General features: G+C 38.6%; 1 protein-coding gene across 2 annotated transcripts in view; it reads left to right on the forward strand.

The window, feature by feature from the left end:
* Positions 1-16,629, forward strand: part of SHQ1 (SHQ1, H/ACA ribonucleoprotein assembly factor) — a 102,920-nt gene that overhangs the window by 60,691 nt on the left and 25,600 nt on the right. The window lies entirely within an intron of this gene.

Consider the following 16,629-nt stretch of genomic DNA (forward strand, 5'->3'; position numbering starts at 1 on the left):
AGGAGGTACAGATGGTGAAAAGTTAATTTTATTGGGAAACATGGTTCTAGCCTAGAAAACAGGCATGCAGACAGAGGGTTGTGAGTATTCATTGCTGTGTTTTTGACTATCCAATATAAAATCTCAAGGTTCCATCCTTGAGTATCCAAACTTGTGTCTGCAGATTACTTACAGTGGGGATGTGAGTGAGTGTGTGTGTATATATGTGTGTGCATGTGGGCATCTCTGCAAACCTCATGGGACACAGACCTAATCAGCTGTCATCCCATTGGCTAACTGCTAGCTTACAGATTCTATTCTTCAGAGTATAAAAAAAGACAACATTCAAAGCTTCATAACATGATTCTTGATAACTAAAACACGCATCTAAGGGACCGAATATTCACCAACGTGGTATAGGCAAGCTTTGCCCAAAGTATTTACCGTCGCCTCCTCCGTCAGGGAACCCTATGGAGTTTAAAAAGGCAGTGAGCTTTCATTTTGTGAAGAGGTTCAACAGCTCTGCCCACGCTATCCATTTCGGTAGCAGAGGACGATTAATTGAGAGCACACAAATAGAGCTCCGGATGGTGGTGTCTCTTAGGTGCTCAGGAAAATGATGGCACGGTGTCATTCTGGACTTAGAAGAGCAACAGTCGTGGTCATTGTCACATTGCTGCGATTGGTCAGTGAGTGCATTAGTTTACCTCTAGTGCCTATTCTGAATGAGCCACTGTGTAGAATTTATTTTTGTTTTCTATTGGGAAGCAATTACATGCAGAGTGAAATAAGACACAACTTAGGGCTCTGTGTGTTGTATGGAGGAACCAGTGGTCTGCTCACATAATGCCTACTGCCATGCAGCAGGTGGCAGCGGTGTTTGTGGTGGCAATCTCTGTGTCGCCAGATGGAAAACTGCATCTTTAACCCCTGAGGTCATCATGGCACGTCATCAATTCATTTCATCCTCCTGCTAATTGAGCTTATCAAGTACCCTGCTGCCATTTCCTGTTGTTTTCATAATAAAATTAAATTGAAATAGACTATTTGTACGGGTTTTTCTTGTTCCCTTCAGGGTGAGGATTTTATAAACATGTAATGAGCATTGAGGTTTGTGTGAGGATCCCATTTCTGTGAGCACCTCTTTTCTCTGTGGCATTCCTTATTAACTAGAGAGAAGATCGTGTTGCATTAAAGTGGAAGGGTGTGTGTCCTCGTGTCTATGTGGGGATTAGCACACCTTCTTGCACATAAAATCCTTTTTCCCTTGGTTTTAAGTGGCAGGAAATGAAATGCAATTCCTAGGTCCCTAATAATTGTTATAATAACAGTCATTTTTTTCAAAGAGATATAGTGTATTGGTAAGTGAGACAGGAGAGGGAAGCCAGCAAGAACTCTTCTAATTACTTTGCAAAAATTGTTTTGACTTTACCGATTTGTTCACAACTTTCTTTTCCCTAAATAGGCTATCTTATTTTCGTTTTGTGTGTCATATTTTAACTGTGGTGGAGCCTGGCTATTTTTCTGTCCCTGAAATAACATATTTGTTCATTTCCCTGAATTTTATTAAATTTTCTAATTTAATTTTTAATTTTTCAAACACAACACATTTGAGCTTTCCAGTATTGTGTTTACCAAACTGTCTTGGTTGTAAATTAATTATACAGCAGTGAATGTTCTTGATTTTCATAATGAATTTCTTCCTCATGTTTCACCTGGTGTCTTTCTTTCCCAGTTAGTTTATCAGTGAAATCTAGCTTCTTATTTTTATGTTTTCAAATAGTTCTGTATTTTCCTTCATCTCTACTTGATGTTTTTGATTAGAATAATAAAGACCAAAATTGTATTTAAAATAGCAGACAAGTACTAAATTATAATGAGCACGAAACAGCGTTTCCTTTTTACAGTCAGACGTTCACTTTAGCAAAAACTTGCTGGAATGTGGATAGCAAAGTCATTCTTACTTTGAGTTAATGAAATTCAGGCAACAGTTAAATCCTAAGTTGTACTCTATACTGTGTAGTTATTTTTCCTTGTGATACCAGTGTCTCATAGAACATATTCGCATATTCGCAGATTTTCAAAATGGAAGGTCCTGTATTCTTATTCTGAGTGACAGATGGCAAATTATTTCTCTGGAGAGAAACGCTCCCTGCCATCCTTCACTGTAAGCTTCCCTGGAAATTTCGAGTGCGGTGGTCAGGGCCACAGATGCTCCCTGGGTGGCCGCCAGAGAAAGGGATTTGCTTGAGGTCATGTAGCCTCTAAGAGTTAGGTGTGTGACAGTCTCCGGGTTTCTGGGTCTGGATTTTATGTTTTCCCAGACAGGCCACCTAGACAACCAGTTTTCTTTACCCATGCCATGTGGGAAAACACACACACACACACACACACACACAGAAAGAAAAGAAAAGAAAAGAAAAGAAAAGAAAAAAGCCCTCCCTTTAGGGAGCTTTTTCTATAGGAAGAAGAATTAATGACTCACTCATCTTCCTCCTGGATGTTCCCATAGCACTTGGTTTAAGAACATATGGGCACATCTCATGCCTGCCTCTTTTGTAATAATTGAAGTGCTTAATCTCTTCCCCCCCTGAAGTTTTGGGTCCCTGTGAATAAGCACCTGTGTGGCCCCATCACAGTCCCTTAGGAACACAGTCAGTTTTCATTAAATTCAAAGTTACCTATAGAGCCAACTGAAAGAGCATTTTTCATCATTAAAAACAAACAAACATAGCACTTTAAAAACTATGCATTGGCTCTTACTTTTTTTTTTCCTCTTATTTTAATTGACATTTTCAGCTACATTCAGTAGATTTTGCCCTTCCCTCATTTCTTTCCTGGTGAGCTGCACTTACCAGTAACAGGGATAGTTCTGACCCTCTGAAAGTTCACAACCTTTTATGTAAGTGGGGAGAGAAAAGCATGAGCTGTAAAATAGGTTCCATGTTTTCCTCCCATCGGCGGTAAGACTTTAGAAGTCACTTCATCTCTTTATTCAGTGCAGCCCACATTAGTATTTTAATATTTCCTCTACTTGTTTTCCAGTGCATTTTTTAAACAGTGAAAATAATACTGCACTTAATCATTCTGTAACTTGTCTTATCCTTGTAATAGTACCCTGGAAATCATTTTCCTTTATAACATAGTATCTATAGCATAGCATTTCTTAAAAAGATAACTAGTATTTTTCTCATTATAAAAGAAGTATCTGCCCACTGAAGAAAATTTGAGACTTTGTGGTTTTAATGCATTGTGTATTTTGAAACACGAGAGATCAAATAGGGAATGACTTTGTTTTTTGCTACATGGAAAAATTTTGGTTGTTTCTTTTTAAAAAAATGAAAATTAAAATCTAAAATACTGGCTGTCTTTAGTCTAAGTTTGAGCTTGTCATGAAGGTGTTAAATCACACCTTTTCTCCTTAGTACAGTTTTTTAAAGGTAGTAGGTTATAGGGAAAAGAACAAAAATGTCTTTGATGTGCTTAGCCGTTTTACGTTGAACTGATAGTTTACCGTGATTAATACATTTGGTGCATTTATTATTTTCACTGTTTTTTAGCATATTTTGCTCCACTCAGTCTTATTTTGTGGTCCTTTGGATACAGAGGTGCAAAGTCAGTGGAGGGAAGCCATTATGTCACTGAATAATTCTAATTTGATAAATCCTGCACCTTAGTTTCCTCAGTTGTGAGTGACCGTAAAGCCATTTCAGCCCTGGAATCTTAAAGTTTTAGAAAACTTGGGACCTCATCTTTGCTTTATACTGTTTCTATTGCTTTCTCTGTGTATGTGCTTTTGTAGAGGAGAGGGTCATGTGTCTGGGAACAGCATAAATCTCTTCCATTGAGCCCTCTCTTTTTCTTGACTTCTCTGCCGAAAGTCATGGGTGTGGCAGTAACTCAGGTGCCAAGGTAGAACATCAGCATTGAGCGTAGAAGCATAATTATTTACGTCTTCAGCCACTGACTGTGAAGCCTTACGATATATGCTAGGTACTGAGATGGGTGATAGGGACACTCAGGTGGGCGGGAGATACCCTGTGTTCCAGCTGCTCTTGTAGGGGGGAGTACAGATGGAAGGGGAGCACAGTGCCGTAGTCTGCGAGTGGCTGCAGTAGGGAAGCGTGGATGCTGTGGAGGTACTTAGGAAACCACACTTCTAGCCTTGGGAATAGAGGAAACAGCTTCTGGAATGAACAGTTGAAGCTGAGAGTTAAAAGAGGAGTAAGAGTTGGTCAGATGCAGATGGGGAAGCAGGAGCAGAGTGTCTTTCACAGTAGGAACAGAAGCATAAGGTTCTTTTAAAGAGCTCAAGAGCTCAGGATGGATGGATCATATGTATAGGCATGGAAGAAAGAAATGAGGCCAGGGAGTTTATGTAGAGCTTTGGCCACTTAAAGATGCTTGGCCTTCTGTCTGGGAGAGTAGGGAGCAACTGAAGAGGTTAAGCCATGCAGTTTCTGGGTGAGTGATGTGATGAGATTCAGATTCTGTAAAGAGCCATCAGGTCCCCTTACAGGGAATGAATTGAGTGGGGCAGAGCTCAGACTTAACCCAGAAAGCCTCACCAGCTTGCAGGTGATGCAGGCAGAAGGCTTAGACTGAGCCAGCCGGGTGAGCAGAGAAGGAGACTGGTCAGATTTGAGGGGCTCATGGGCCAGAACTTAGTAATGACAGGATGTCAGGGAGAGTGAGAAGGGGAAACGTCAAAGAGGAGATCCACATTTTGACTTGGCCAGTTAACATACTTGGTGAAAGTACACAAGAGTGGAGAGAGGGCATAAGTTGGAAGAGAAGACAGAGGGAGGGAAGATGAGTTTTAGAAATGTCAATTTGGGGTCTCTAAGGAATGTCCATAAAGAAGTAGTCAGGAACATTTGGATCACAGCTGGAAAAGATGTATGGAAGAGAGTTTGGATGAAGAAGGGAAATAAATTAATAGCAAAACATAAACAATGGTATCTGGTTGCATAGTACTGTTATATATATGAATATCATAATAATTGGGAATGGATGCATTCCAGGCTGGGACAAAACCATCATGCAGAGGAGTAGAAGAATAAAACATGTAAGCATCACGATGAACAGATTTCCTGGTTGTAGCTGTGGTGTGTTGGGGGGGTGAGAATGGGTGTGAGGCTTTTTTCATTTAGATAAGTTTTATCTATCCTTGTAGTATCCCTTTATTATGAATAAGAGAGAGTTCACAGTTAGCTTGGGGTCATGATGTTTTGGTAAGAGGACCACATTTAAAATCCTTATTTCTCCATTTGGGTACACAAGGCAAATGCACTTGGACTTTTATAGTAAAAAATAGGAGATTGATTAGGAGGTTACAGGTCATCTTCTGGAAGCCAGGAGTGGGGAGGGCAGCTGTGCCTCATGAGCTCAAGTCCTGAAGAAGTGCAGCAGTCAGCTTTTATGTCTGGTGACATGTGGTCACTCGAGTTGCTCCTTCCTACAAGTCCCTGCCACCTTTCTCTCTTGATGCACGTGGAGAGTTTCTTGCTGTCTTATACCTGAGTTCACGTGCACCTGGTTTCAGGAGAGAGAAACTCTGAAGCCCCTTGCTTGTAATTCCCAGAGGAAGAATGTGATTGACCTGGCCATAGGTCCATGTCTTTTCCTGGTCCAGTTGCCTTGATCCCAGTGGGGATGCTCTCTAATGTGGCACACACATGGTGCCAGGGCCCACTCTGTCACGAGTGTGTGGCCTTCTCAGAGAAGGAGACATGGAGGGCATGCAGGTACCTTAAGAGGTCACTGCTGTAACTCTGTGATGCTATTTTGAGCCATAGCTGAGGAAGAACCTTGACATTGCTACCATTCCTCATGGCACCGATACTCAGAGTAAAGACACAGTACTGAAGGTAATTTCAGGTATACTAGATAATAAAACCACCTAGAGGGCTAGGTTTTACTTTTGTATGAGAAATTGCTTCTGCAATAAATGGCAAAACGTTCAAGCGTTACATTAGCTGCTAATGATTAGCATATAGAAATTTCAAGAAACAATTGTGCATAATTTCAAGCAAGTTAAACCTCTCTTGAATTGAAATCATTCTTGGTAAGGTGCTTATTCTGGCATGTCAAGTTGCTCTTTGGTTTTACTGTTTATTTTTAATTAAATCCACAAATTCATCCTGGATGGGAGTGGGTTTTATCTCCATAAGAAAAGATTAGTGCATGCCAATATTCATTCATTTGTATCCCTTCCGTGGGGTTTCATATAGAAAGGATTTACTTAATGGTTCTTTACCTTTATCACCAGTAGTTCAGCAGTGCCCACTGGGGACCGCTGCTCTTCATTAGGCTTCTCTTACAAGAAATGTGCCAATAAATCATAGGATTATGAATGTTCCCACAGATTTCAGGCTAAAATAACTCTTTGTAAAGATGTGAATGCTCCCTGTAACTATGTATTGAGAAAACTAGCGAAAGAATTCTGTATCTGAATGTTAAAATTTCGTGGGGGGTTTTTATTGTGTGTGTGTTTTTTTTTTTTGTTTTTTGGCTTATTATGTTTTCTTTATTTGTGATTTTGCTCCTACTGTTTTTTTGAAGGTAAGCTTTTTATTTTAGAATAGTTTTATTATTTCTAAAAAAAAAAAGAAAAAAGAAAATGATGAACGTGGTACAGAATTCCCAAATAACCCACATGCAGTTCTCCTGTGATTAACATCTTACATCGGTAGGTGTATTTGTCACCATTAACCAGCCATTATTGATATGTTATTATAAACAAAAGTCCATAGTTTATTTAGGTTTTCCTAGTTTTTACCTAACAGCTTTTACTATTCCAGGATAGCATGTTTTGTTTTGTTTTTACTAAGAGCTAGAACTCAGTAATGTTCAGTGTCTTGCACATTTTTTGATTATCCAAGAGTTTAAAAGGTATTGAAGGGTAGTGAACTATTACTGAGATGATGAGCTCCCTCCGGAGCTTGATACATACAGATACTCGAATCGTGAAGAATCCAGACCTTGACAACAAAAGGTTTGGCATATTTGAGAAGTTTTAGAAATTTGGAAACTTAACTCATGTATCATTTTTACTTGTACTTGTGCTGTGGCCATCATGATTATGATATTTTAATAAAAAAAAAACAGAGGTGTGTAAATATAGAGTTGGCAAGGCTTTATATTTTTCCATTAATTTTCTTAAGGTAGAGATTAGAGGAGAAAGCATACCTGTGAGTTCTGGTAAAAAAAAGATGGAAAGTTTCAGAGGTGAAATAGGCAGGCCTTGAACTGGAGAATGCATTGCATATATGGTACAAGGAGGTCTGCCTGCATCCAGCCCATTCTGGAGCTGTGATTGGGTATTGGTGTTAGGTTTGTCTCTGGCCTTACTCATTTTTGGTCCCCGGTACTTGGCTCTAGTCTTCTCAGATCCTTGGTTTTGGCTTGCTGGAGCCAGGCCTTTATAGATTAGCTACTATGCGAACAGACTGGTACTTTCCTTTCCTCCTTGTTCGGAGGCCTGTTCACCCACCAGGGGTCTTTGGAGGATGCTTACAGGATCAGGTGAGTTCGGGTGGGCTTGATGTAGTCTGGTTTTGTAAACCAGTCCTCTCTGCTTCATGTAGAATTGTCAGTGCTCGGATTGTCTTCATGTCTCATTCAGAGAAGAGGCTTACATTGATTAATGGGGTGTACGTGTGGTTATCACACTTGGAAAGTGCTCTGTTTAAGGAGAGCTTTGTCAAGAGCGTCCTTTGAATGGAGTCACAAGAAAGCTTTTAAAAAAAAACTGTCAACTTCAAGTACAATTTCCTTTTTCTTCTGTGTATTATGATTGAAACCCAATCCTTGTTATAACATAATTATCCCCACCGAAGCCAGCAGGGAGTCGCTGCCTTAATGTAAGGGGTGTGAAGTCCCCTAAATAAACAGAGGATTAATTACACTCACAGCATGTTGTGAAGGTGATGAGATTGATTGTGATCATTTGACTTGTCCCATTTCCTGCTCTGACTACTTTTCTGAATAAATAGAAGCTGGGAAAATAATAAATAGAGCTCCAGAGTGTGTTGTCGGGACTGGGGTGGGGGACAGGCCTGCTTGAGGTATGGTTCCAGATTTTAAGTGATACATGATATTTATTTTAGATAGTTTTATCAGTGATTATTCGCTTACTATTCTCAATTTAAACAGCTTTCTAGGAAATGGTTTTTATCTTAAAAAAATAGATAGTAACAGAATGTTGAAAGAATTTGACAGACTGTATTTTAAATGGGTGGATGTCAACAAATTTCTGATTCATTTTTAAATGTTTTTACTTAGTGTGGCCTTTTGAAAGGTTTAAACTGAAGAAAATGGTAGCTGTTAAGTGTATTTTCTTTTCCTTATAGAAGCTCTGTGCTTTTCTTAAAGTTAATGATTAATTGATACTGTCATAAAACACATCATGTTTTCTGTTTTCATTTTTTTTTAAAGAATTTTTTTACTTATTTGAGAGAAAGAGTGAGAGGGAGAGAACGTTAGTGCGTGAGGGGCAGAGGGAGAAGCAGGCTCCCCGCTGAGCAGGGAGCCCAATGCCGTTTGATCCTGGGACTCCAAGATCATAACCTGAGCTGAATGCAGAGGCTTAATCCACTGAGCCACTCAGCACCCCTTATGTTTTTATTTTATGTTTCTCTTAATTCCTTTTCCTGGAGAGTTTTATAATATAAAATTGTGATTTCGATTTTTACATTCATTCTCCAAAGTGAATTGCACTTACCCCATGGAGCACAGAGAATCATCTTCTTGTAGTGGAGGGAGACTGTAATAGGCATATCTGTTTGTTTTAAAAGGAAGAAATTAAAGTCATTAATATTTAACATACGATTATTCGCAAAAATCATGCTTGATGGCTACCAACCGTCTTTTAGTGATAGGATACTTGATCAGAAGTTTGGAGGAACAACCATCCTTATTTCCAAAGAGAAGCACATAGGTTTCTTCTGAATGATGGCAAAGGAGGGGGTGTCTTGCCTAGGCACGTGGGAGTTGGGCTTTAGGGACTCTAGTTGGTCTGTGCCAGCTGCTTGAACTGAGTTGAAGGCATAGAAACCCATGTGCTGGAGCTTTAGATGTGTGTGCCCGCGGTGAAGTGCTCACTCCCTGCTTCAGTTGTCTCTTCTGTTTGCCCAGTGAAGAAAAGGAAGCTTAACTTCTCATCGCAGGGCCTTTGTCAGGATGGCAACAGGTACTTTCCTGAGCACAAACAGCTGGGCCTTATGCAGTCTTTGCTTTGGGGATTCTTGTGTTAATTTAACACAGTGAAGAACAGAAACCCAAGCTGTCATTTTGAGGTTAAAAAAGAATGAAATTTGAAATAATCATGTGTCTAGGAGTGGGGTATGGTAGAGGTTTATTCTTAAGACATATGATTCCATAAGGAATGATTTTGTGCTTTGGTTGTTAATTACTGACTCAGGGACAGAGGACTCAGAGAAGTCTGGACTGTGAATGTTCTAAAGGGCAAAGGTCATGTTCAACTTGGTACCCTAGCACCTTAGTCAAATGCATGTTGCTTATTAATGACACTCAGTAAAATGGTCATTGGGCTGAAAATTTCCGTTCTAATTCAGTTAAAAGCTTCAGTGAAAAGAAGCAGCTTTACCTTCTCTTTACACAATACTAAACCTGTCTCTTCTAGGAACTGCAGTGTGTGTTCTATTGTTCATATCCTAGCATAAAACAAGGATATAGGCTCTTTACTTACAGAGATGTTATGTATGGGGATAAATGATAAAGGAAATCTGTAACTTCATGCTTGTGTACTTTAGGTTGGAATTCAGAATGAGTTGAAGGTTATAAGAGAGAACGTGTGGGTGTTTGGATGGGCAGGTGAGTGGATGTTTAAATCTGTATGCCACCTGTTTGTTGGTGTGCAGCATTGACTCAGAGTGTGTTGTTGGGAAAGTCATACATCATCCCTGAGGAGTCAGGCTCAAGGGATCTCTGCCATCCCAGGATCTGTACCCACCTGTTGTCCCTGAGTCTGGAGACAGTGTGTAAGCTGGTTGAGAAGGAAGAAGGTATTTCAACTATCAGTTCCAAGATGTTCCCCAGATTGTCATTCCCAAATTACTAAACACATGACCAGGAGACATGTTGAGTGATCTGTGACATGACTTAAGGAAACAGGTACAGCCATTTGATTTATTCCTTTTTCTCATGGGGAGATACACCTATGAAAAAAGTTTTGTAGATCATACCACATCTATCTGAAGTATTTATAAGTCTTTGTTAATTATCCATACCCTATTTATAATTATCAGTTATTTAATTATTAAATATAATTATTTATAATTATAAATATTTCCCTTCTGTGTGGCTCATTTGTTTTAAATGTGGTTAGAGTCCAATTGAACCCCACATTTATTGAACACCTGCTTGGATGGCATTGTACTCTGTACTGGAGGTAAGATCAAGGTCAAGATTTCTTCATCAAGGAGCCCACTGTCCAGGGGGGTTTGTGATGTTCTGCTGTCATGAAAAATCATAACCGGAAAGCTAGATGGGAAAAAGCAGTATGTATAAAGCTGTGTGAGCTGAAGTGGTCACACTAAAACATAGGTTCACAGAGCAAAAATCCCAGAAGGAAGCTTATTCATGCTGGTAAAAGATTATCTCTTATTCATGGGCACCTTTTCTATTTTATACTTATTAGTAAACATATATTTTTTTCTTCCAATGTACATTTTAAGAAATTACAGAGGTGATAGAAATGCTTGTTAAATTTTTTTTTTCATCAAGTGTAACAGAATATTAGAGAACTAAATTAAGTAGTGGCACCTGGGTGGCTCAGTCGGTTGAGCATCTGACCCGTGATTTCAGCTCAGGTCATGATCTCACTGGTTGTGGAATTGAGCTCTACGTTGAACACGCTACATTGAACAGGTTCCCTGTTCAGTAGGGAGTATATGTAGGATTCTGTCTCTTCCTCTCTATCTCCCGCCTCTGGCACATGTGCATGTGTGCGCTCTCTCTCTGTCTCTTGAATAAATCTGGGGGGCGGGGGAGGAAAGAACTAAAGTAAAAAGTGCAGTGGTCTGCATGCAAGGCTCAACTAAATAAAGGAATGAAAAAAGAAAGCCCTTGTGCCCTGAGTGACATGAAATAAACAGAATAATTAGATAATCCACAGTGCTGGTTTGCGATCTCACAGATATGAACTTTGCATTTAACTCAAGTGGTAATTTGACATTACTTCAAATGTGGAGTTTCTCTCATTGTTTTTATGCCCCATTTTATTATTTATATGAACTTGCACAGCAGGAAAACGACCACCATTAGAAGTCTACTGTGCATCTGTTCTTAGTCTTATAAGAACATGTCAAGGAATAGAATACACTTCTATCATAACATATTTGCCCTTTGTTTAATTACACTTTTTTCAGTCTTGCAGTGGATATGTTACATCATAGATCTAAAATTCTGTGGTGGTCTTTAAAAGACAAGAGTGCTATGTGAAAGTGATGTCTGCTTTGACCACCTTATTTTCTCCAGACTCGTTCTTGCCTATAACCCCAGGCCACATACATACCCAGAATTCTTCTTTGGGGATGTCATTTTTTGATACCCTACTAGAACCCAGAGATGTTCTTTGGAGCAAAGAATAAAATACCTTTGCATGTGTAGTATTAAGTATCCTCGTGTCATTTCAAGTAAGCTCACCAGCCAATTTAGATTTTATTTCTATCCTTGGAGTATCCTAATGATTCAGGAAAACAAGGGTTTAGTTCTTACTGGGAGAAATTGCCTTCATTTTCTACTTGATATTTTAAATTACAGTTGTCAGCATATGTCCTATATTCTTGTTTTAATGGACACAGCAGTTAAAAGGATTTCGCTTATGAGCTGTGTAAGCTAAAGCTATCTGAATAGAACTATTGGCAAAGGCTCTCCACTCTATTAAATAGTGGATTAATTATAAGAACCAAGCTTTAAAAAACTGAAGAAGCTGCAAAGTTTGTGTTCTGAACATAGCAGCACTACACGTACTTATGTTTCAGAAGCTTTATTATAATCCATGATTTCAGGTGGAATTTCAAACCTAAAATGTTCAGAAGATATATACTGAGTTTATCTTACTGTATTATCAGAAAGATCCACTCTTGCTCCAAGTTTGTAAGAGAATGTTTTGTTTTTGTTTTTAAATGAGAGCTACACGGATCTTCTCATCATCTGTGTAGGGCGGTGTAACATTGTTCCACGGATCATGTTTTTTCAAGGATCCTCTACCAGTCTAAGATGGACTCTCCCCTTGAGGCTTGGGAGTGAGAGATGAGGCCATGAATCTACTTTGTTTCACATCTTTCAGGATCCTGTTATCCTGCTATCCTGCAGTGCTGGTCAGGGGGGTTGTGACTGCTTTAGGCCTGAGTATCTTTTCTTCCAACCATTCATTCATTCAATACATTGTTAAGAGGTCCTACTATTTGCAGCATTCCCTGCCAAGTTTCTGAGCCTAGGATGGTAAGCAAAAACCAGACATGCCCCCCTCTTCGAGGAACTTACTGTCTAAGGGAAGAGAATTGTTAATCAAATAATCACCAGTCCAAAAAGTGAAATCCAAACCTTGGAAAGTGCTGCAAAAGAAAAGATAGGTGGCTGAAACAAAGAAAGTGTGCATGTATGGGAGGTGGGGTAGGAGAGGTCACGGCCCAGACTGTACGGTCCCTTTTATAGGTAGTGTTTGGAAGTGTAATGTTTCTCCTTGGAGCAGTGGTCAGCCAGAGAGAGAAGTGGGTCGTATGGTGGGGGAAGGTGCCTGGGATAGTAGTGTGAATTGCTTGCTGCCCGAGTGTAGTTTGCCTGGGGAAGTAGCATGAAGCTCTAGCACGGTTCTGGGGAGAGAGGGAGAGGACAATGGAGAGCGTGATGCCTGGTTTATGGCCACACAGCTGCATGGATGAAGAGCCCTAATCAGTGTAAAGTAATTCTCTCAATTTTCTCTTAGCTTTTCTTAGATTCCTCTGTATACAGAACTTAGCCTCTTTGTGGGTGAGCTGTACTTTAGTTCCTAATTCAGGGTAAGGGTTAGTTTTTTTCTTTGTCTACATTATTGTTTATTTAAAGGAACTATTGGCTCAGGTGTCTGTTGAAGGTTACCTTTTGTGTGCCTTTTTGTGTGTTGGTAGAGTTTAGTTATTTTTTTAAAATATTTTCTGATGATATATAAAGTAATACAGGAATATATAAAATATATATGTACACTCTAAAGAAGAATAAGAAACTGAACATGCATGTACCCACCACTAACCTGAAGAAATAGATTACTAGGGACGCCTGACTGCCTCAGTCAAAGGAGTATGTGACTCTTGATCTCGAGGTTATGAGTTCAAGTCCCATGATGGGTGTAGAGATTACTAAAAAAAAAAATAAACTTTTAATTTATTTATTTGACACAGAGAGAGCACAAGCAGGGGGAGAAGCAGAGGGAGAGGAAGAAGAAGGCTCTCCAATGAGTAGGAACCCAATGTGGGGCTCCATCCCAGGACCTTGGGATCAAGGAAGACACTTAATGGACTGAGCCATCCAGGTGCCCCTAAAATAAATAAATAAGCTTAAAAAAAAAAAAAGAGTAGAGAAAAGAAATAGTTACCTGGAAGCTCCTGTGGGACCAATCCCAATCATGCCCGCCCCCCAACCTTGTAACCACACCCTGAATTTTGTGTTAATCATTACCTTGCTTTTCCTTACGGCTTTACAATCTCTGAGTATACCCCAAGTTAGTTTTAGTTTTGCTTGCTTCTCAGCTATGTAAGTGGAATCCTATAGTGTGTGTGTTTTTCTATTACTTGCCTATTTGACATAACACTTTTTTCTTTTTCTTAGATTTATCCATGATGATGTACAGTGGTGTAGCTTATTTTTTTTTTCCTACTGTGTCCTTTCTCCATGTCTGGATACATTGCAGTTTATTTATCTATTCTCTAGATGGTTTGTTCTGAATGGTTTCTTTCCCGTTTGGGTTGTTAGGAAAACACTGCTCTGAGCATCTTTGTGCATTCTTCGTGGTGCACTTTTATATACTTTTTTAGTAAGCTCTGTACCTGGGAATCAAATGCTAGGAGTTAGGGGAAGGTTGACTGGGTGATGTCAAACTGTTTTCCAAAGTGGTGGTACCAATTTATTTTAATTTATTCACACCCCCAGCAGTGTATAAGAACTTCCCTAGTTCAACCCTAATGCCAGTACTTGTTCAGATTTTAAGATTCGATAATCTGCAAGGGTGTTGAAAGAGTTCCTTTTGTCATTTCCATTTTCAGTTTTTTTTTGATAACTAATGAAGTTATCCGTTATCTTTTCATGTGTTTATGAGCCATTTGTGTTCCCTCTTCTGTGAAACGTCTGTCTCTGGTATTGCCTCTTGCTCATTAGTGCTTTCTTTCTCTTCTTGATTTTTAGGATTCTTCTGGTATTCTGGATACTAGTCGTTTATTGGTTAAATATGTTGCAAACATTTTCTCCCAGTTTGTAGTTTATCTTTTAGGTTCCTTGTAGTGTCTTCCTAAACAGAAGTTTTTAATTTTAATGTTGTAGAATTTATCAGTATGTTCCTTTAGAGGCAGGCTTTTTGTTTCTCATTGAAGAAACTTTTTATGATATGGATGTCATCAAGATACTCTCATACAGTATCTTCTGAAATTTTTATTCTTTTGCATCTAGCATCTAAGCCTTTAGTCCACCTGGAACTGATTTGTTGTATTTTATGAGACAGGGGATCCAGTTTCATTTTTTCTCATATGGATCACCTTACCCCAGCTTCGTTTATTAAATAGTCCGTCCTTGCCTCATGCATCCTGCAGTGCTCATTCTGCCGTCCATCAAGTTTACGTATATACGTGGATCTGTTTCTGGGTTGTCTGTTCAGTTCCACTGCTTGACTTGTCTGTCATGTGCAGATACCATACATTCTTAATTACTCTGGCTTTATATCTTAGAATCGGCTTGTCAAGTTCCATGAAAAACATTTTGATTAGAATTGCTTTGAGTCCGTTAATATGTTTGGGGAGACCAAAACACTGAGTCTGTTTCCATAACATGATATGACTCTGTGTTTAAGTTGTCTTTGGTGTCTTTCAGTAAAATTTTATCATATTTTCCTTAAAATCTTTGTACATCTTTGGGATTATTGCTTTAGATTTTTTGTTGCTGTTGTAAATGATAATTTTTAAATGACTTCCAAACTGTTTAAGGCATATAGAAATGTTAATTTCACATTTTTATATTGATTTCATAATTGACTATTATGTATATGTTCCCTTCAGTTTTCTATATAGACAGTAGCAGTACACATAGTGACAGTTCGGTTTCCTCTTTTCCAATCTTTTTTTTTTTTTTTAAAATAAAGATTTTCTTTATTCATGAGAAACAGAAGGAGAGGGAGAAAACAGGATCCCTTGGGACAGGGAGCCAGATGTGGGACTTGATCCCAGGACCTGGGGATCATGACCTGAGCCAAAGGCAGATACCTAACAGACTGAGCCACCCAGGCACCCTTTTTTTTTCCCCCAATATTTATATTCTTTCTTTTTCTTTATTCTTCATCTTACAGTAGTGGCGACACTCTCCAGCACAATGCAGAATAGGTAATGGTGGTAATGTACTTCGCTATCTTGTTCTTTGTCTTTAAGAAAATGCTTTTGATGTTTGTTGCAGGCTTTTGTAAATGGCTTTTATCAAGTTAAGGAAAGTTCTTATTATTCTTACTTTCCAAAGAGTTTTTGATCCTAAATGGTCATTGAATTTCACTGCACATTCTCCCTCCTCTTTTGAGATGCATCTTAAGGTTTTTCTTCTTTAATTTGTTAATGTAATGGATGGTAATTATAAAATTTCTAACTTAGGCCTTGGATTCCTGGGATAAACCCATCTTGATTGTGATGTATTATTTAAATATGATTATGGATTTGATTTGCTGACTGTGTTTGTATTATGCACACCAAGAAACCTAGGGATGGAAAGAGAAGGAGGGCTGCGAGAGGAAGAAAGAAGATGGAGGGAAGAGAAAGAAATTAGGATCATGATTTTCCATTCTTGTACTCAGCTTTTTTGTTCTCTGAGATTATTTCTGTAAAAGTTCACCAAAAAAGGAATCTTGACTTTTTTCTTTCTGAGAAGATTTCTAACTATTCAATCAAATTTTCCAGTTTTTTTAAGAACTCTTCTAGTTCTTTGTTTCTTTTGAGTTGGTTTTGATAGGTTGTATTTTTCTAGAAATTTTTCCACTTCATCCAAATTTTGAAAACTCTTTGACTTAAAGTTATTCTTATTTTCTCTCACCGGTTTTCTCTATAGTAGCTGTACATTATTTTATTGTAATGATTGTCTTACTGTCTTACTGTAATACTTGTGTTTTCACTCTTTACTATTAATCTTGCAAGAGAGTGTATTTGATTAGTTTATCAAAGAACCAATAATTGTTCTTTTGATCTTCTAGTTTTGTTTGTCTTCTTTTGCATTACTTTTTGCCATTATCTATATCATTTTATTCCTCCTATTTTGGGGCATTTATTAGGCTTTTACCCCCTCTGACTTCTTATCTGGATGCTTAATTCCTTAACTTTGAGCCTTCATTTAAGCCTATACATTTTCCTACAGGTGTCTGCTTTGTGTGCACTCACAAGTTTTGAAATAAACTGAATTTTT

This window comes from Mustela putorius, unplaced genomic scaffold (assembly GCF_011764305.1).
Source record: "Mustela putorius furo isolate JIRA1106 unplaced genomic scaffold, ASM1176430v1.1 tig00000095_pilon_pilon_pilon, whole genome shotgun sequence".
Classification (NCBI taxonomy): Eukaryota; Metazoa; Chordata; class Mammalia; order Carnivora; family Mustelidae; genus Mustela; species Mustela putorius.